At 44.2% G+C, this 21061-nt stretch overlaps 1 protein-coding gene and 1 pseudogene across 5 annotated transcripts in view; one reads left to right on the top strand and one right to left on the bottom strand.

The window, feature by feature from the left end:
* The first annotated feature begins 2627 nt into the window (after positions 1 to 2627).
* The window catches only part of LOC138249702 (zinc finger protein 585A-like), a 200177-nt gene continuing 181743 nt past the window's right edge, over positions 2628 to 21061 (top strand). Inside the window, exon 1 of one of the 5 annotated variants that reach the window (XM_069203692.1) lies at positions 2628 to 2745. The gene's annotated coding sequence lies outside the window, so the exon portion shown is untranslated. Of the gene's footprint in view, positions 2746 to 3749; positions 3794 to 8946; positions 9054 to 21061 lie in introns of those variants that run through there. The other 4 variants (XM_069203695.1, XM_069203694.1, XM_069203696.1 and 1 more) reach the window with 4 other exon arrangements.
* On the bottom strand, positions 16138 to 16382 carry LOC138249035 (small nuclear ribonucleoprotein F pseudogene; annotated as a pseudogene).

The raw sequence follows: 21061 nt of genomic DNA, 5'->3' as shown, positions 1-21061 counted from the left end.
GAAAGCAATGTGTGTGGACTACTGTTTTTAGGTTGAGCGTAAGCGTACAACCTCAAGTATACTTTAGTATACATCTCTGTGGGCTTAAATCCACCCCCTGCTTCTCATTTGCTTGTTTCAGTGTTCTTAAAAAATCCTTGCTTGCTAATGGTCAGTCCTGCCTCCTTCCCCCTCCTTTTCTCTTTCATTCAACCCACAGACCAGGGACTATGTACAGTATATTTATGCTGTGGTTCTTTATGTCTTGGTTTCAGGGACTACTTTATTATTTCTTGCCTGCTTGTGCTTCACTGTGGGTGCTTCAGGCCGTATCTGCTTGAATTTTATTGCATCATTCGTCCCTCCCACCTCTTCCTGAAATCTCATACTAATTACCCTAACTGGGAAACAGCTGAAACACACACACTGAGCCTCAAGCTATTGATTTTCGCTCAAAGCCTCCTGGACTTCTCTGTACCATGCTAGGTTCCTTTGTTTTGCAGGTGGCATGAGAGGCTGTCTGGTCGACACAGCTGCTCCCCCGGCTACTTACAACCCTGTCCCGCTGCAGACATGCAGGATACAACCTTCCTGCTGTACTTAAATTACAATGGAGGCGAGGTAGCCAGGTTAAATATTTTGTCTTGCCAGACTTGGGTTTTGTCTTTTGTTTACGCACTGAATTTGAGCAACTAGTTGTTTATTTAAAGGGTCTGCAATGTCTGCTTGCAAACTAAGGCGTATGTTTTCAGACAGATCTGATTGATAATAAACCCACCCAGTAACGTGCCACGACTAATTTTAAAGGGGCATCTTTGCTTGACATGTGAAAGTTGACTAAGTTTCATTAGTTCTCCAGAGGCATGGGCCTGTCTTGTTCGTGACTCCTGCTTTTCAACCCAACCCCCTTGCATGCCACCACTATACACCAATGTACCTAAAATGAAAATAAACTCAACACAAATGTGAGATCCAAACTGTTGGGGTCAGAATTAATGATAATTACATTGTGATGTTACATAGGCTCGCTTTTCTCCTAACAGCCTAACTGTAACATCACAATATAATTATCGTGCCCAGCTTATTCGAAAGATTTTGCACTTTAAGTTCTAAGAACCTTCACCTTTCGCATGCACACGCTTCTTTCCACAGCAAGGAAGTTGGAAGCTACATATCACATGCCTGTGACAGAGTATCTATGCACCAGCCAGAGACTAGACACCCTCCTCCGTGCACAGTTTCTGACCAATTTGCAGTTTATAACCTCCCTCATAAATCAGCTTTCTGGAAGATAAACAGAATGCGAGAGGTAAGAGGCAGAATAACCTCTGCAGCCCAGCTCTGTGTTCTGCACAAGTGTTTATTTTTGCATGCACTTTGTGATAGGCATATTAACGATACAAGATCCCAACACTCAGAATTTGTATTTGAATTTTTTTGTACTTTTAAAATGAAAGATATTAGGCCTTAGAATCTTTATATTTTTATGAAGCGTTATGTTCAAGGCTGTTACAAGAGAGACCCTGTGTGCAGTTTTTCTCTTAAACGACCATAAAACAAATGCTATATGTCATCAGAACATTAGCATAGTAGGCATAATGTGTGGTTAGGCTTTAGCAAAGATAGTGTTTCAGGACGTCATGGGACTCCTTTTTTGACAGTGTTAACACTTGAGTTGAGGGCACCACAGAATTCCACGTCATGCTACAAAGTTCAACAACACTCCACATAGTTCCACTCCACCCTATGCCACTCCACAACACACAATACCACTCCGCATAATTACACCCCAGAACACAAATCCCACTCCACATAATTCCACTACAGTCAACACCACATAACTACTAGCCACATAATTCCAATGCACGAGGCCACATAATTCCACTACACATAACTCCACTCAACACCACACAATTCCATGCCACACAATTCCACAACAAACGATAACACTCCAACCCACATGATTCCACTCCACACCACATACATTCACTGCACTCCATAACACAGAGCTAAAAGAGATTAACATTGACAAAGTCAATTGACCCAGATTGGAAAACCCTAGTACTGCAAACTAAAAGCGTTTAAAGACATTGCCAAAGCTAATAGCCCTGCTCAAACAGTTGTAAGGTCCAAACAGTGAGACCTATTGCCTATGCCAATTCTTGTTTAAGTAGTCCACAGCCTTAAAATGCCATGGGCTGATACCACTGCTGATGGATAGCCCAGCCAGCGAATGACTAAAGCCAACTGACCTACAGTAGCCTATGGCTGAAAGCGGTACCCAAAGGCCCCTTTCTGTAATGGTGTTAACATCAGCCTGCTGCAAATAGCTAAACCTGCCTCTAGGAGAGACCCAAAAAGGGGTCCATTGACACTTATGTACCTCTGGATTTTTATTTTGGGGGGTAAGAAAACAGCTAAGCTTTCAGCAGAGGCGCTGTCTGTTTCTATTCCAGAGAGATTCGATGTCGCTGTAGCGGTGGAGTTGTGTTGTGGGGGCAGAGGGGAGTGCCTGATGGACACGGATGCCCCTGCCTGTGCTGGGGCCACAGCCTCCTGCAGCCTCCTCCGGCCTGTAGTTCCTGCCGCGCGCGGGACGCCGGGAGCTGTAGTCCCGACGGCCCGCACGCAGTGACCTCACCGGAAGTGAAGCGCCTAGGCAGGAAGCCGGGGGAGGGAGGGCGTCTGTGGAGCCCGGGTGCTGCCTCTGAGTGGGAGCCGGGCAGGGGGGCCGCCTCGGGGCGGACAGCGGTCCCGCAGCACAGGGTGAGTGAGCTGGGCTCCCCGGCTGGCAGGGTGCGAGGCCTGGAGGCGCAGGGGGGCCTGTGCTCCCCCTCCCGGCTGGGACTGCCCCCCCCCCCTCTCAGGATCCTTTGTGAGAGCCAGGGGTGATGCTCTGCAGGGCTGGCGTGACCCCGTTACATGCACCGCACCCCTTCCCGCTCATCCTGCAGTGGCCACCCCTCCCTGTTTATGTGGATCCAGAGCTGTGATGAATGGCAGCATCTGCCGGTGCACATCCTGCCCCTCCTCCGGCTGGAGGCACATCCCTGCACGACATGCATGACACGGGGCACCTCATTAGCATGCCTGCACCCCAGCCCCTGCAAGAGAGGCCCCTGGCTGCCTTGAAATGTGGTTGGCCTTCCAGGGGGGGTTGTTCCCTTGAAACCGGTGTCAGCTTGTTATTCAGCATGGCAAGTTTTAAAGCAGTGCATGCAGGTGTAATCGGAGAAGTATATACATAACAAAAACGTGCATGGGTGTGTGACATTGTGCATGGGCTTGCTGGCAGGGCTCGGTTCTGGGTCCATTCTCATAGTGCGAAGCATCCTGTAGGGGTGGCCCCCGGCGATTGGCAATATGATATTCCATAGCACCAAAGAAATGTCATGCGACATCTCCAGCCAGAGCACGCCTTTTTAGCCAATAGCACTCCAGGAAAATGTTACACATGCATATGTATAACGAAGGCTCTTAGCTGCAAGTCCCAGAAGCAAAGCGCGCACGGCTGTAGAGGGGACTGCTTGATGGTGTGTCAGATAATAATAGCTGTATGAAACGTTTATGTAGCGCTTTCTACAAACTTCTCAGGCTCCGAGGCTCACTTGCTGGCTCCCTTTCAGCTTTGAAAAACATACTTATTCCAAGAACTGCACACTCGTAAAATTATTGAAAAGTAACAAGGGAGGCTGAAGAAATAATCTTACAGTACTTCATAATAACATGGGGTGACTGCATTTCATCTGCAGTCGCGCGTTTCTTGATGACTAAATCAACATTCTTCCCAAAGCCTCATGTAGTCTTTTGTAAGGTAATTTAACAACTCACACATGCATGTATTATAAAACTTAGCAAATACTTTAAAAGCATGCACCATGTTAACGCAGTTATTCATAGGCACAGTACAAGAAACAAAAACCCATTTCAGTTTGAGACCAGTCTTAAAAAAACTGTTTCAGTCCATTCTAAATTACCTAAATCACAAGCATCATGCATGCTAACAGTTTCTGTATGCTATATTGTTTCACAGCAATTGAATGATCAATTAGCATTTATATATTACAGATGGAACAGGCTATATACAATGCTAATGTCCTATGGACTGCCATGCCAGACTCCGCGTGGAACTGTTTGAGTTTTGTCTTGCATATTGCAAATTATTGCACAGATTATTCCTTGAGATGGCAAAGTTCATGGTGTGAACAGTATGATATCTGTGTGTACACACACACACACACACTAGTTTATCGTACTTGACTCCTTAGTCTTGCAGTTTCTAATAATGTGTTACTACTATCCAGTTTAGCAGCACTCAGTTCATCGACCTCAGTCCATCAGATAAGAGGGATGACATACTGTGTTATCTGTAGAAGCACATGTTCCTTGTTGTAAATAGGTAGCCTGATGTCAGGTGTTGTTTAAGACTTTCTTAATGTGCCCTCTGTGCATGAACCCCCTCTCCATGCTAATGTCAGGGTGAGACAAATCCAGGAGGTCTTAAGAAATGGGCTTTTTTTTAAATGTCTGATTGCCTTCTTTTGAGAGGTCACCCCAAAATGTTCTACAGTAAGGGTCAGAGAAGTGAAAACGGACGCCAACAATTCCATAACACGAAATAAATAGAAGTGAATTGTATAATATGGATGGAAGCTGTTTAATGCACATTAGAAACACGGTTGTCACTTATTTCTTAAAAAAACAGTGAATCTCATTTCATATGCATCAGATAGATGAAATGATTATCCTGATTGAGTTTCAAACTAGTGTACAAGAGTTTGCTTGCAGATATGTCTCTAGCAAGCGCAAACACTTGCTGAACGATTTGACTGTGATTGGAACTTTTGATTTTCACATCTCACCTTATTCTTTACAGTATATGCATATGTTCCTTGGGTTATATCGACTCTTCTCCATGAGTTTATTGGGCTTATAAATGGATCCAACAGTGATATCAGTAGATTAGACTGAGTAATATCTGACCTTAGTTAAGACGCATGAGTTGGAATCATTCCATTTGCTTGTCTGATGTCACTGGGAGCTGTGTTTTTTACCATTCATATTCTAGGGCTTACTTTACTTCGCGCAAATTGAAGCAAACATTATCTTCTTGACATGCAGTTGCTTTCGTCAAAGCTTATTTTGTTGAATTGATTAATTTTGCCTGTACATGATTTGCTGTAACTAGTGATCTATCTTTAACTTTCAGTAGGCCATTCCGCTCATATTTTGTTACTGCTTATGTCTGGTCATATATTTAAACAAAAAGAGCCTTGATAATGACTAACGACCTAACAAATGCTGCAATAGAAAAAGTATCGTAGTCTTGCCAATTGAACATGGAGTTGCAGCTCGGCGAAGAAATAACATTCCAAATAGGCAGTGTGGCTCATCAGCTTTCTGTTAGGAGCTGTCAAAACACATTGGATCTTCTATGGGTTGTCTGGGGGTGTTTGTGCAGGGAGAAGGGGAGTATACATTCTGCAATGAATATTTCTTCTCTTGTTAGGTTTCACCTGCACAGTGCTTTTGCTGTGCTTATAATAAAAAAAACAAAAAAAAACCAACGGGATTCTAGCCCGCCCATTACTTATTATTGGTTGGGTCCGACGTCAACATGGCTTAAAATAAAACGACCAGCGTTGATTGCGTCATAGCGCTAAAATTTTTTCTCCAGCCATATTGCACACCAGCTCAACAGTGCAAAGTTATAAATATCCCATAGACGAAACCTTAACCCTTTACTCTTGTTTACTTACCTGTTCTGTCCTGATTTATTTTGTGTCGGCCGGAATTTAATTTCTAATTTACTCACATAACCATCTGAACTTGTACGTTTAAATTCATGTAAATGTAGGTTGAGGCTTTATCCAACTTTGTATAAAGCGCATCAATGCATGTATGAACCTTAGTTTTAATTCATTATTTTAATTTTTTACTCTAAGTGCTGCTCTGCTTCTACAGAAAACTTGTTTTTATTTTCAGTTCGCAACTGTGTATTTTGTTAAGATAAGGAGTGTGTCAGTTGTGTAGCATTGATCATGTACGTGTATAGTCGTGTGAACTTCCTAACTCGTAAATGTTTTTCATGAATTTGGCTCTGAACAGTACAAATAATTTTTGTAGGAAATAAGATTGTTAAACTGCAGAGTACAGTGCATCTATAGCAATGGTTATGATAGTCTATAATGAGATGATTCGCAAACATTCAGTGTGAGAGGGAGGGGTTGAAAATGTTGTTTCGTGTTTGACTGAGAACCACATTATTGACCGTCCAACGTACCCATCTAACAAAAAGAGTGTGCAGCACTCTGTACTAAGGAAAGGAGGATTCCCTATAAATAGGTTGCTGTTATTAAACATCAACATTGGATGTTTAATCAGATTCATGAATGTTCAACCCATGAATAAAGTTTACAAAAGAATGTACTGATTTACATGCATGTAGGGTAGGCAATGAGGCCAATGGGAGTAACAAAATCAAAACAGGAAATAGTGCATTACAAAGTTTTGTGTTGTCCCTCTCCTTTTTAATGTATAGATCACAAATCTGCGAGTGAAAGCAAGACAGTGCCCTGTGGCATCAACTCATTTGAGAGGTAATGGCTTATTCTGTGGTGAGGATGTTGAACTAAACATAGATTGCTCCCCATAGGCTGTTGACTGACAAAGTGTGCACAGTACAGTTAATATATATTTGAGGAAACTTATTCAGGCAAACTATTTGTTAATATAGGAATTCTTTGATCAGGCCATCTGTTGTTGATCTATTTTCCCAAGTAGAGGAACAATTAAACATGAGAATTATTGCGCAGTGGAAATTCAGTGGGGAATGTGGGGGCAGCTGGTCAAACCGATATTGCAAGTCTTTCAGGTTAGAAGAACCAGCAGTATTGCATGACTCACAAAAAAGTGGCATGGTAAGGTAGTAGAGAAATTTGACTTGCTTCATATGATGTACAGCGGCAGCCGCAAATCTCACGAGGAGGGGGGAATGAGGGGGAGGGGACGGAAACGGAGGGGAAAAAATACATTTAAAAAAACGTACCTTACCGCCTTCTCTGTCGCCTGCTGCCTTGCGCTCCATTTCCTTCCATGTGGTGTCCCAGCATTTACTCGGCCACCAGCAGTCCTGGTGCTGCTTACATACTAAGCATAGCATGTAAGCAGTGCCAGGATTGGTCTGAGTGGCAGTCACTGCCGCTCAGACACAAGCCTGGCATCTCTGCTGTTTCTCCAGCCTGGCTGTATATACAGTCAGGCTGGAGAAACCTATGTGTGTTTTGCCAGCCGGGGCCGGCAGGCCGGCAAAACACACTTGCGCACTTAGTGCACTCTCCCCACCTCCTGTGGCCCAGCCCCACCCCTGTACTTCTGGCTGAGCCAGCAGATGAAAAATGAAACAATAGAAATCTATTGTTTCATTTTTCATTCTCTGGCTCTTGGCCAGTGGGCCACGCTCCTTCGCCGTAGCGAAGGAGCTGCCCCTGATGAAGTACTTACACATTTTATTCAGAATCTGAAAGAGCATGCCCCATGAAATAACATGCTTGAAATTCCCCCCTTGAACCATGACTCAACACACTGGTAGGGGGATGGTTCCTTCTCATTGTCAGACCCTTCTTATAAACTCCCTAGACACCTTTCCAAAACTTGGAGGGATGTGGAAAATGATATAGGCAAGAAGATGACAAGTGGATGTCAGCACTTGAGAACCCCCAGAGAAGTTGCCATATCTAATTTAGTCCTTTTTTATCTAGTTTAAGTTTCTCCACCAAGTTTATTTGACACCAGCTAAACTTTGGAGAATGCACAGGGGACCAGGACTTGAATGCCTTCAGTTTCAAGTGTTGTTGGGTGACTTGTTCCATACTGGGTGGTCACATCCCGTCCTCGGGCCCTTTTAGAATGGCATAGCTCACAAGCATCAGCAGGTACTCAGACTACCATTCGACCTGAACCCTACGATTGCCCTGCTAAATGTACTCAATGACAACTGATTGACAAGAAATGAGAATCACTGGTAAGACTTGACGTTGCTCAGGATTGGGGAAACCATATAGTCCCCAGTCTGACTTGCTAGCTGGAAGATGAATTAGAAACCAGATGAAAATTAGTCAGATTTCAGGAAGTGCTCATGATATAAGGGGAGACCTGATCCTTTTTCAGACAGCCACGGGCTTTGCTTTGTGATGTAGAGGTGTTAGACGTTTTTGTTCAGTAGGGTTGAACAGAAGGGCTAATCTGTTTCAAAAGGGGAGGGGATTTTGGTTCTAAAAAAGAAAAGGATTTGGTGCTGAGCGTTTCTCTATTTGGGATTTTTGTGACGGAGTACCTGATATCCTTCGATTTCCAGATGGTATTGCAGCGGTCGTGAACTATTGGGGAGAGTGGAACTTCTCTCTTTTTTCTCTTGTGATAGTAATAATCATCTCTATGGAGATTTGTATTTGTTTCTCACTATTTTGAGCAACCTTTACGGCAGTTTGTATGCTAGTTCAAGCTCTGGTATGATTACGGTGGATTTGGCTTTGAAAATATGTTTGTTTCCTTCTCTTACACCTCAATTTTGTGAGGTTCTCAGGGTGAGAGTGTGATTGGAGCCAAACTCCCTTCTCAGGGAGTTTTCCTTTTGTCATTCAAACCTTTTGAATACCATTGTGCTGTTTTTAGTTTTTTATTCTTTAACGCTTCTTCGGGCTACTTTGCTTATGATTTCTGTCATGGTCTCAATGTACTGGGTCGCATGCCCATTGGCTTCTTGGATCTTGGTCAGATGGGTTGTGCTGTAAGGATGAAGGTACATTTTTTGCTAGCATGGCAGAATCCATTGTCAGAGGTCTCTGACCTGTTCAGACATAATACAGTGCTCTTTCTAATAGCAGTTTTAGGAAGAAGCAATAAGGGAACAAGGAAGGCCAATCTAGAGGGGTTAATGCCTCAATCCTAAATGTCTTTCCATTGCAGTGAGGAGGCTTGGAATGGAATTGTTGAATGGACGACATCTGAATGTCACTGAATGAAGTTTTTATTGTGTAAACTGGAGGACAGATGCTGATCCAAATTCAAGTAAAGTAAGTAGAATAAAGTACACGTTAGATATTAATGCATCCATCTACTGACTATCTGATAGTACACTAAGTTGAAAATAGACCATTAGGAATCGAAACACGATTATACACTGTTCCACCCGTGTTTTATCTCCTCTTGCACCTTTATACAACCACTGAGGGCAAATGGGTTCTCTTTGTGATCACGAAGGGACTGGGACACCCTTTACATTCTTCTACTCACTCACTCCTCTCTCTATGGACCTTGTTAAGTATAAACCACACCTGAAAATGAAGAGTTTTGTGGACTTGTGAGGCATAAAATTGGTGTGGCAAGAGGATGTAAATCTGGACTTTCTCTCAAGGTTTTTCACGGTGGACAAAAGGGAATTTAGTCTGCCTGCTGTTTTCTTTCTCTTACACAACATATACTAGGCATCCTAAACATGCTTTCTGAACTTACCTTACCATTTGGCACAGTTAATGTCAATTCCTTACTCAGCTACAGGATGGGGAAGGAAGGTCAAGTCTTGGAATACTTTTCATTCTTTATCACATCAAAATCATAATTAGTAACAAACACTGGTAATGTCCTTAGGTCTGGCTTATGCCTCTTGGTGCCAGATGTAGCAAAGGTTTTTACCCATTCTGTGTCTATGGGAAAAAGTGTTCGTACATATGGCCCTTAGTCACTGGTGAGCTTAGACACTCGAGTCTCCATACATGAGTCAAACATCCTTTCATCCTCCCTCTGACTCATTCTTTCATTCATCTCTTTATCAATCTACAGTAAAACGTACACTAACATATCAAATTAAAACAATACAAATAAAAAAAACATGCTGCCACCTTAACTTGGCATATGTATGCTTACAGTACAACATTTAAAATTAGATATAGCAGTGGGTGGCTGTCTTACTGGTATCGTACACAGTGTATCGTTGTTTTACATAGTTCCAGCGTGGCTGCCACATTTCGAAGCAGATTGTTTGGTACCTTGGAGTGTTCTAAAACAATAATGTACTAGACATAATGTCAGAAATGTTTACCCTATTGCCTCATGCATTATGCTGCCATTGAGAAAAGCAGAATTTGAATGTCTATTTACCAGACAGAAGAGGGCTGACCCCAATGTGTGATAGCAATCTGTCCTTAAAAGCCCTCATGGCATTAACACACACTTTTCACAATAAATTTGGGAAGCTTTATGCTTTTATCAAAAAAATTTATAATGAAGAGATCAGCCCCCTGGATTCTGGTTCGGACCTGACTATTCCCAGTAAACTAGCCAGTCATATAGCCTTTATCGTTGGCTCATCACCATAAAATGCACAGTCCTATTGTACTGAGCACTAGCATTGCCACAAAGCAACCATTGGTATAGTCCTACAATTACAAAAATATATGCACAATTACAGTTGTCAAAAGAATGTACTACCCTTCCTTCAAATGTCATAACACGGGTTCTCAAAAGGCAAATCTTCTCCCCTAGATTTTGTCACTGGGGTAACTAATAATGTAGTCAGTCCTGCTGTGCTAAACATAGGCTTTCCTATATGCAAAAAGTGCTATATAAGCACTCTTTTTCAGCAGAAGCATGCAGCTTGGATGGAACCAGTGATCCTCTTTCAGCAGCCATAACATTTAGTGTGGATCTTCCCCAGAGGGTTTGGTACAGGGGTAACCAAAACCACTACTATGGTAAACTGTGAGATTCCCTGTAACAAAATACCTGTCTACAAGTTTTGACACAGTGCAATGACAATCCATCTTTAAAGGCATACTGGCTTTAACATGTACTTTTCACACTAAATAAGTCGAGTCTAAAGCTTTTGTTATAACTTCTCACAATAAACAGATTGGGCTTATAACTTTGATCAGTGGATTGTCACCACAACCAACCCAGTCCTGCTGTGTCGACCATAAGCTTTCCCATAAGGCAAACAGTGTAACACACATTTTTTTTCTTCCAAGGGAAGCAAGCAATTAATTTCCGCCCAATCAAAATCTGTACCAGAGGAAGCCAAACCCAACTCTCAGTAGTGCTTCCTAAAGATTTCTTCTGTTGATCACATACGTTTGGTGACAGCTGTGCTGTTATACCAGGCCTAAACATGGACATCAGATCACCCCCTCTTCCACCAAGCTACAGCATACTGTTAGCGTCATTGATATTGCTGTTTTACACAACCAGTCATGGAGCCACTAAGACGGCCTCTGCAAGAAGGGATGGACATTCACCAGCATGACGATAAACAGTTGAATTTCTCACTCATCTGACATATCCCTGACCTTCCTGGATAAGCTCATAAAATCGGTGAGATTCTTGTAGCCAGAAAGTGAACCTCATAAAAACACTTGTAAGTCAAGAAACCCCTCCTCCCCACCCCTGCCAACATGGTTTGAAAATCTGACTTTGCATCTCCCACACATTGGTTTTGTCTGCTACTCTCTTGCCTTCATCTTTGACCAAAAATAAACCTTGATAATACACACCTCAAAACTGCCTCATTTCTGATACACCTTTTCAGAAAACCTAACCATCCATTCCCCTCTCTGACTTCAGAACTACTGTTCAATCACTGGTTCCAGCAGATCTATATGGCAGCAGTGTACTGCTGGCTGCAATCCCATCAGAGCCTTAATATGTAAGGTGCCAAGACATACCACATCACTGCATGTAAATGCTTTGGAGCGGAAACAAATTATCCTTACTAAAAACAGAAAATACAATAAAAGTTGGTAAGCAAAGGGCACTGAAATACTTAGAGAATACCACAGTCTTGTTTTTTGTTAAGATGTGACTTCCCTCACCGCCTTTGAACTTTGTACCATGGTACCTGAGGCACTGAGATGTTAACATGTGACCCTGTCTGCTTCTCTCTATGACTGTGGTAAAATACAGCAGGTTTCCCGCTTGATTTTAAATGAAGGAATATAAAGGTGCAACATGATTCCTGGGTGGTCCTGCTTAATAAATAATCATAAACAGGGGTGTGGAATTTATTAAAATATCTACTTGTCCAGGGGACAGGTTGCGTCTCAAATCTACTTGTCCTGTAAAATGATCTACTTGTCCCTTTGGTGCCATGTAGTGTGGCGCCAAATTACGGCAGCAATCTCATTATATAAGAGCTCTGATGATAACCTCTCTGATTATGCCAGGGCTACTACCATAGTAGGGCTTGAATACTTGCAGTTTCAATCCCTACTGTAGCAATTTCCTTATTTTGCTACCTTTCTGCAGATCTGCATACTGGGGCTGGAGGAAACACTAAGCAATAGTTCCAGGGCTGGAATGCCTTTGAGTCTGCAAACCTACTAACCTGCATGTTTTAAAGATTTTCACCAGCTTCTCTCTAATATTTTCCCATAATAAGAAAGGTTGGACATTTACTCCTGACAATGGCAGAATTAGAACTTCTTCCAGGGTTGGGAAGAAAGTGGCTGGAGGGAAAATGAACTTGCAAATGCTCAATAGATTTTCACATGAGCAAATCTACACATGCGTATTTACCCATGCTAAAATACAGTTCACAAATATTTTATAGGGGTACGACATATACCATGGGTGCACTTTTGTGACTTTCTTTAAGAATCTGGGGCCACATGTAGGTAGGTTCAGATTTGCGACCCGCAAATTGTGAGTCAGAGCGAGTCGCAATTTGCGAGTCGCAAATCCGAATGTAGGATGGTGTCCCTGACACCATCCTACATTCGCAAGGGCTTCGCAAATGCCCACCTCATGAATAATCATGAGGTGGGTCGCAATTTGCGACCCCCTTGCGAATGGCGGCCCTCACAGGGATGGTGGCCTGCTGGAGACATCAGACCACCATGTCTGTGACTGCTTTTCAATAAAGCAGTTTTTTTTTTTTTTTTGTAATGCAGCCTGTTTTCCTTAAAGGAAAACGAGATGCATTACAAAAACGAAAAAAGAAACGTTTTCGTTTCATTTTTTCAGAGCAGGCAGTGGTCCTTAGGACCACTGCCTGCTCTGAAAAAATGTTTACAGTGACATTCACAATGGGGAAGGGGTCCCATGGGGACCCCTTCCCTTTTGTGAAAGTGTTAGCACCCATTTGAAATGGGTGCAAACTGCGATTGGTTTGCGCCCGCGTTCGCAGAACAATCCTACATTGCACTGCAAGTCGCAATTAGGAAGGGAACACCCCTTCCTAATTGCGAGTCGCAAACCCGTTTTGCGATTCGGTAACGAGGTTACCGAATCGCAAAAACGGGTTTGTGCATCGCAATGTGCTTTTTGCACGTCGCACACAGCGAAAGTCGCTGTTTGCAACATGCAAAAAGCTACTTACATGTGGGTCTTGGTCCCTAATTAGGTCTGGTGTTAACAAAGACATTTTGTTTTTATTAAACTTCTATTTCTCTCTCTTTTGGCTGGCTTTACTGTGAGTGATTGCATTCTGCTCTTCCACAAGGAGCATATTGGCACACAAAGTAGTTTTGTTCAGTGTCAGGAACTACAGTGGCAATCAGTGACGTAACGAAACTGGAGGGTGCCCCTTTGCAAAGAACATGGAGGAGGCCCCTATCCAGACTCTCTCAGGGCAGGTGCTGTGCTGAAGGGGCCCCCTGGAGGGCGGCTGCAGGGCCTTTGTTATGCCACTGGTGACAACGTGTGCTTTTAGAGTTCAAAAACGTTTTGGGGGTTTTTTGGAAGTGTTTGTTACAATGTTGAGGGCCTGGTAGCTCCCACAACAATAAAGTGTTACAAAAGCCATGTCAAAACAAGACACGCATTGATGAAACTAAAAGACTTATAAAAATATGTCAGATCAGTTGGCTTTGTCAGTGTTTGTTTATTTTCATGCTTCCCATAATCGAGTTGAAAATGGTTACACTGATTTTCCATTAGAAATATTTTTGGGAAATACTAGCATGCATCAAAACATTTTACTAAATGACACTTCATTTGCATCTAATCAGAGAGCATTCTGGGAGCATTATACTTAGCCTCTTAGCCTAAACTTTTCAAACATGTGTATACACGTTTTTTTTTTTGTACTGGAACCAACGTCAGTGGTGAAGTGTGACCTTAAAACATTTATTTACAGCACTCACCCTAATAATGAAGGCTTTCAAATAATGAACCATAAATACAAGTTCGAACAGCATTATCTATTGGAAACACATTACCTCAACTGCAGAGAGTTCCACTCTCTGTAAACATGCAACCAAAGGCTTTGTGCTGCAGAGGGTTGGGCCTACTTGTCCCAAGGACAAAGTAAACATAAAAACTTGTTGCCCTTGACCCCAAACAAGATGTCCTGGGCGTCGGGCGATAGGAATTCCACATCCCTGATAAAGCTTCTTATGTGTCCTTAAATAGTACCCTGCGGATACGCAGAAGTGAATGTAATATGCATTTTGATGACAGTTATCTTAACGTGACCCATGCACTTGTGGTAAAATACACCAGGCTTTCTATGTGTCCTTAAATTGGGAGGTGAACTATTGATCTTCTATGTCTGGGCTCCTGAACACTGAAATCAGGGGTGAAGTGCTCTCATTTGAGTCACTGTGCTTCCCTGTCAAACATGTATCAAACCAGCCATGTTTCCTCCTTCCTTCTGATCAGGGCTTTGCATTTAGATGGGATTGGTCACTTTTTCTCGATTCCTGAAATCTCAGCTAAAACTCAGCTTTATTGAAGTTGGGTTTGCGTGTCTTCCCTGCAAACCTTGACACTAGGGACCAGATCTGCGATGGATGGAAAGCTGCCCTTCCTGCCTCCTGGAGTCTCTGCGGTAGCTTGGCTGAATGTAGATTAAGACAAAACTCAGAAGCAACGCTTACTTTTCTACTCTACCTTCAGACGTCCATGGTCTTGGGATGGGCACAGATAGTCACAACCAACCCCATTATTTCATGAAGGAAAGATATCAATTGGTTGATACAACATGTACTTGTCAGAAGCAGATAATCACAGCCTCTGATGAATGTCTGCCAAGATTGCTGCTTCCAAATATGTGAGCTCTCTCAAAGAGAGACAACTCTGTCAGAGACCACACAGGACACTTGAGCTACATTGTTACTGTGATGTCCAGCGAAGAATATAATGCAGCAAAAAACGTATGCATGTGTAGATGAATCACACCTTATGTTGTGGGTCATTCAAAAGGGTCATTGCAGCTGACATAATGAAGTGAAACTAGTGCTGTTGTCACCACAGTGTTCTATGTACATATGTGGTCTATGTTTTAGTGATTAAATGCTGTCAAGAGACACCTTCTGGGCTGTGTTCCCACACAGTGTGGGAAATGCAGCAAATTAAGTAGTGAACCTGTTGCCTGACTGAGAGATAGGTAGGCAGCGTAGAGTGCTAAGAGTAGGAACTGCGTTGGCTTGTTACTTACGAGGCACTGTGTGGACAGACAAGGGAGTGCAATGGAGAGCAGGGGCGGTGGAGGCATAGAAGTGGGTCATCCCGGATACTTGTTAATTTTGTTCTCTTTGGTGGAATTACATTACTGTTTGTCTCCCAGCTCTGCAGGAGCGTAAGTGAAACAGTTAACGTTGAAGAGAAAACAAAGTAGAATTGCAAAATAAAGTAATAATTGGTGAAACAAAAAAGTCTTAACAACAAGGTGCCAATGCTTGCACATCCAGGCTTTGGGAAATGCTGTGTGCATTACTGTGATAACGCCAGATTAAATTGTTTGCCAGTGCTTGTTGAATATGCTGCACGTTTTCAAAAATAGTGCTAATGGCACCAGTGTCTTGCAGAATCATGTAGATCTTGGAGGAGCACAGTAATGTGGCAGAAGTTAATGTAAATGTGGTGCATAGTGAAAACTCCAGCATTGTAGTCCTGTGAGTTTTTTTCAGATAAAACATCGGTGCAGCTAGAATTTAAGTTTTGAGCATCTGTAAAGTTTAACAGTATATGCAACTGTGTTCACAAGGCAACTTGGGACTTCTTGTGCAGTATCTTGCAATAGTTCCTGTCGCAAGACATTCCAACAGAATACTTTTTTTTTTTATATATAATTACAAAAAAGTGTATTGTATAAACCAAAATTCTACATTCAAACAGACCATTGACCATAAATGATACATCTACTTTAACAGTCATTTCCAGACTTTATTCTCTCATGTCTTCATCTACCTCCTCTTCGTCCACTCTTTGGATATAGAGGACAGTGTTACACCGCATCAAGACTTCACCCGATGTCCAGATAATGCCCCATCATTCTATTCCTCTGTGTTTGCCAGCTGCATATTCATATATCCATCGCCAGATACTAGATAACATTTCTATTCCATTCCCCATTTCAGTTTGCCAGTCAGTCCATTGAGGAAAGACTTAGGGTTCAGTGGTAAATTCATGCTGGGTTTATTTTCCCCCGAAATGAAAAAACAAAATTTCCTCCCCGGGGCCGTAGCACTCGTGCCACAGCTGGAGTACTGCGAAAGAAAAACAGAGTACTTTGTTATACTGGATTTAGGATGGCATTACTGCTGTGGAGATTCTGGCAACCTCATCTTCATGGCATGAATGTGACAATTTGTAAACCAACAGATATTCATGAATTATGTATGTACCCAATAGTACAACATAGGTAACCACTTTAAAGAAACCTAGTAGTCTACATAATTGTTGAGTGTTTTGATTTAATTGTTCTGCGCAGTGTAGTTTCAGCTGTATTCCAGGAAGTATGTGTCTACTTTGTGATGCTCTACTCCTGTTATCTTGTATGTGCAGATCTGGTACTGCCTTCAAAAGACAATTCCCTGGCATAGTTTGTGGGTTTCTGTGACTTCACGTTGCATCCAAGTCTGTTTTTGGCTAGATGGGAATTGGCAGATGTTAGATCTGACAGCCTTGGGGTGGTCATCCCCCAACTTTTTACCTTGCCTCCATTTTTTCATTTGTTTTGCTGGTTTTAGTACTCGGCACACTTTACCACTGTTAACCAGTGCTAAAGAGCTTGTGCCGTCTCCCCTAAACATGGTAACATTGGCTCCTACCCAATTGGCATACTTAATTTACCCGTAACTCCCTAGTAAAGTGCACTATAGGTGCACAGAGCCTGTAAATTAAATGCTACTAATGGGCCAGCAGCACTGATTGTGGCACCACATAGGTAGCCCCTAGGTAACCCATGAGGCAGGATGCTATCTAGCTAAAAGGCAGAACATGTACTTATATGTTTTACATGTCCTCGTACTGAAAATCTCCCAGTCATTTATCACTACTGTGAAGCTTGTTCCTCTCATAGGCCAGCTCTGGAAATTGCCTTATATACTTTTAAGTTGGTAGTTTTTGATCTGGGCAGAATAGCCTTGTTATGTTTGGTATGGTTGAAATAGTAGTGAGAAATCCTGCTTCCTGCGGGGCGTGGCCGGCATAAGATGATGCCGGGCACAAGCTTCTAAAGCTCAGAGATCTGGGCCCTCCTGGGTCCACCCCATGCCGGGATCTGAAGGAGGGAGCACCTAGTCTCTGCTCATAGGGCAGAACACCTAGCGTGAGGGGGCCGTGCAATTCTGGAATTTAACCTCGCATCCTGCCTTGGTGCGTGTCAGAGGCTGGATGGCTGCATCTCGAGTCACCCGGCCAAGAGAGATGCAACATGTCCGGTAAGGATGATACAGGAGGGTGGGCTGGAGGAGGAACGGCAAACGCCTGATAGAAGCCCCCCAGTAAGGTGGAGAACACGGGCACACAAGTGATGGACGCAAATCCCACCTCATTGGGACAGAGAGCAGCCTATGCAGTGTTCCACCCTGCGGGCCTTTTAGCTGAATAAATGGCGGCCCGCTACCACTGACGGCCGGAGGAGCTCACCTCTATAACACCGCACCAGGGTACGGGGTAAGATACGCAGGGACACAGAAAAGCGGGGACACACCAGGAGGCCCTATCGGTTGTCCCTCAAACTGTCAAGAAGGTCATACCGGCAAGAAAGTAAACCAAGCAACAAATTTGATAAGACTGGAGAGCAGCCCCTGGGGGCGACGGGGAGATCAGGCACCTCCCCAGAGAAAGTTCAGGAGAGGGCCCCAACTTGAATACCTGCTGACAGCGGGGGCGGACTCGGGAAGGAGATGACTGCCCCCTTATTGGGACCAATTCGGAACATGGCCATTTATCACCTGGGATCTTAACCCCACCCTCACCCTGAGGCCACCAATACTACACTGAGGGATGTGGACCCTTTCGATTCCAGTGGAGAACCGCCCATATGGGGTAAATATGAGGACAGGGAACCCAGGTCTAATTAGACAGTATGACTGCTACCTGTAGAACTGAGGCCTGAGACAAATAGGGGTGCTTGTGCCTGCTGTGAGGGGGTGGGGGAGAGTGGTGGGCCTCTGGGGGGCATTAGGCTGGTGCTGCTGCCCAGATAGGCTTTCCCCCATCAGAGCCAAGGAGTCGGCCTGACTGCTGGGGGAGTGGCTGGCAGGACCCCAGCAACAGGCGGCCCCTACATTAGCTGCTTTGAGAGACAGGACGCTGTACAGTACCTTGACCGCCCCAGGAATAAAGATGGTGTGCATGAAACATAGATACCCAGATCCCACCCCCGATTGCAAAGAAGGGCCGCTCAATTAATGCTCCTACATACTAGCCTCACCTCTACTGACAGACTAGAGGCCACACTGCTGCAAAACTAGTGGCTATAGGAGAGCACTGGAAGGGAAAATCAGTGCAGTTGCCATTGACCTTGGGCTCCTATGGCTGGATCACCGTAACTGACAGGGCGGACAACTCAGAGAAAGAATTGCAATGCTTGCAGCCCAGGATCAAGTATCAGGAGGGGCAAATGAAGCGACCGAGCCAAGAAGTAGAGCGGCTCTGTGACCATGCGGAAGAGGCGGAGAGCAGCTCCTGTCGCAATAACATTCTGGTGACAGGGCTCCCGGAGCACAGCGAAGGACACAGTATGGAACTATCTATGAAAAACTGGCTCCTACAGGAGGTGATGGGTGCAAAGGCATCCAAATACTTCACAATTGAAGGAGCAACCCCCCCCCCAGGTCAGTAGTAGTCCAATAACTGATTATGAATTATTGCGACAAGGATGATATCCTACAACGTACCTGGACGCACTGCCCTTGGCACCTAGACAGTGGTCAGGTGAAAATATACCCAGGCAGTCCAACATCAATGAGAAACCTTTGTGGTCGTCAAATAGCAACTGCGAACTCTTGGCCTGAAATACACACTCCTCTTTCCCTCCAAAATTAGGGTGATTGACCAAGCCCTGTTCTTCACGGAGGCGACAGAAGTTTGAAATTGGTAGGAGACCAAGGGGTACGCCACTTCGACTGAACAGGACTCCTAGACATGGGAAAAAACGAATGAAAAGACCTCGCAGGCGACTACAGGCTACTCTGACAAAACCACAGGCTGAGGTGGAACAAGCAAAGGTTGTGTCCGATCTCCAATGCACATGCTTGCTACCAACCAGCACACGTTGGGCAGAACTGGCAAATACCTCGGACGATCGAGAGAGTTGCTCTGCGGCAGACTCCTTGTTTGATGATAAACAGGGAATCAGACCAGTGGTGACCCCTGTGACGACAGACCTCCTGGGGTGATGCCATGCTATGACACGGTCTCCCTAGAAAAAGGTTGAATACTTTGTATTGGGAGTGACCAACCTCCTTTTAGATTGCGGGCAATCATCACAAGAGTTACCAGGAGGGCCATGCCCTCCCACATACACCACTGATTGTTTTTTGATAATTGTACAATGTTACAAATTACATTTACCTTGATGGGGTGACAGGCATCTCGAACATTTGGGTGGTGGGTATTTTAGAACCTGCGGCACAAGGTGATGGAGAGAGGGGGTGCTAGGAGGGGGTTATTTTTTGGAGACGGACACACACACACAACAGAACTCCTGGGGGTCCTTGACGAGGGGACAAAATGGGAAAGTCAGACTCCAATGACGGATGAAATGCCACATGACGTAGGCCGACACCTAATCCTAACAATACTATCCTGGAGTGTGAACGTGTTGAGGGATAGGTTGAAACGAGGAATAGTACAAAAATATTTACTTAGACAAGATCCAGACATCATCCTCCTGCAAGAAACCTACATGGTGGGTAACAGTTGTGGAATTCTAGGGAAGGGCAGATACAAACTGTTGATACATGCAGGCTTCACAAAGTACTCCAGAGGGGTGGGAATTCTGGTGCGCTGCCCAGTACGCCTGGAGGTCCTTAAACCGTGATTGGACGATGATGAATGCAAAGCAGCAATTCATGGGAGATGCTATGGGGAGACTTTGGTGGTGGGCACCTGGTATTTTACCCTGGGACTGCAATCCAGAGGGCTAGAACACATGGGGACCCGGCTGACACCAACCCCAGACGCACTGACGATAATTGAGGGCGACCGCCATTTGACACTACACGGAGATATAGAAAGGGTAACGAGCCCAGGGTCCCATTACGGTCCGATAACCGAGTGACCACTTTTATAGCTGCCATAGGTCTCATTGATCTTTGGAGGGCAAGGAACGCCAGTAAGAGACAATACTCATATGCCTCCACGACATTGGCGCCATGTCCCGTCTGGACTATTTTTTGGTGCCCAGCACCAGCTGGAATAGATTTTCTGATACTACATTCCTTGCTCAGGCATCCCTGACCAGTCACCCTTGCTTACCAGAGTCCGTATGGCTGTCCTGAGTTGGAAGGTCCCATGGAGACTGGATACCTGGGAACTACAGAATAGAGACACGACAAGCATGATCCACACCGCCAGAACCACTTATTTTACAGAAAATGAGAACATAGTCCAGTCACCAATTACGTTATGGAAGGCTTACAAGGTGGTAGGGCACTAGAAGAGAAACTCACACAATTAAAGGCAGATTATGTGGCCAACCCCAAAGACGAGAACATCCATAGACTGGAGGGGGCCAGGCGGGAATACGCCACGGTGGCATGGCAGGTGGCGAGAGCCCACTTCCATGCCACCCAAGGCCGACTATAAGAGGTGTGCAACAAAGCATGGAAGCTGTAGTCATGGCAAGCCATGAAAG

The sequence above is a fragment of the Pleurodeles waltl genome, chromosome 8, assembly GCF_031143425.1.
Source record: "Pleurodeles waltl isolate 20211129_DDA chromosome 8, aPleWal1.hap1.20221129, whole genome shotgun sequence".
NCBI lineage: Eukaryota > Metazoa > Chordata > Amphibia > Caudata > Salamandridae > Pleurodeles > Pleurodeles waltl.
Note: the sequence above shows the minus strand (reverse complement) of the source record. Positions and strands in the feature narration are given on the sequence as shown.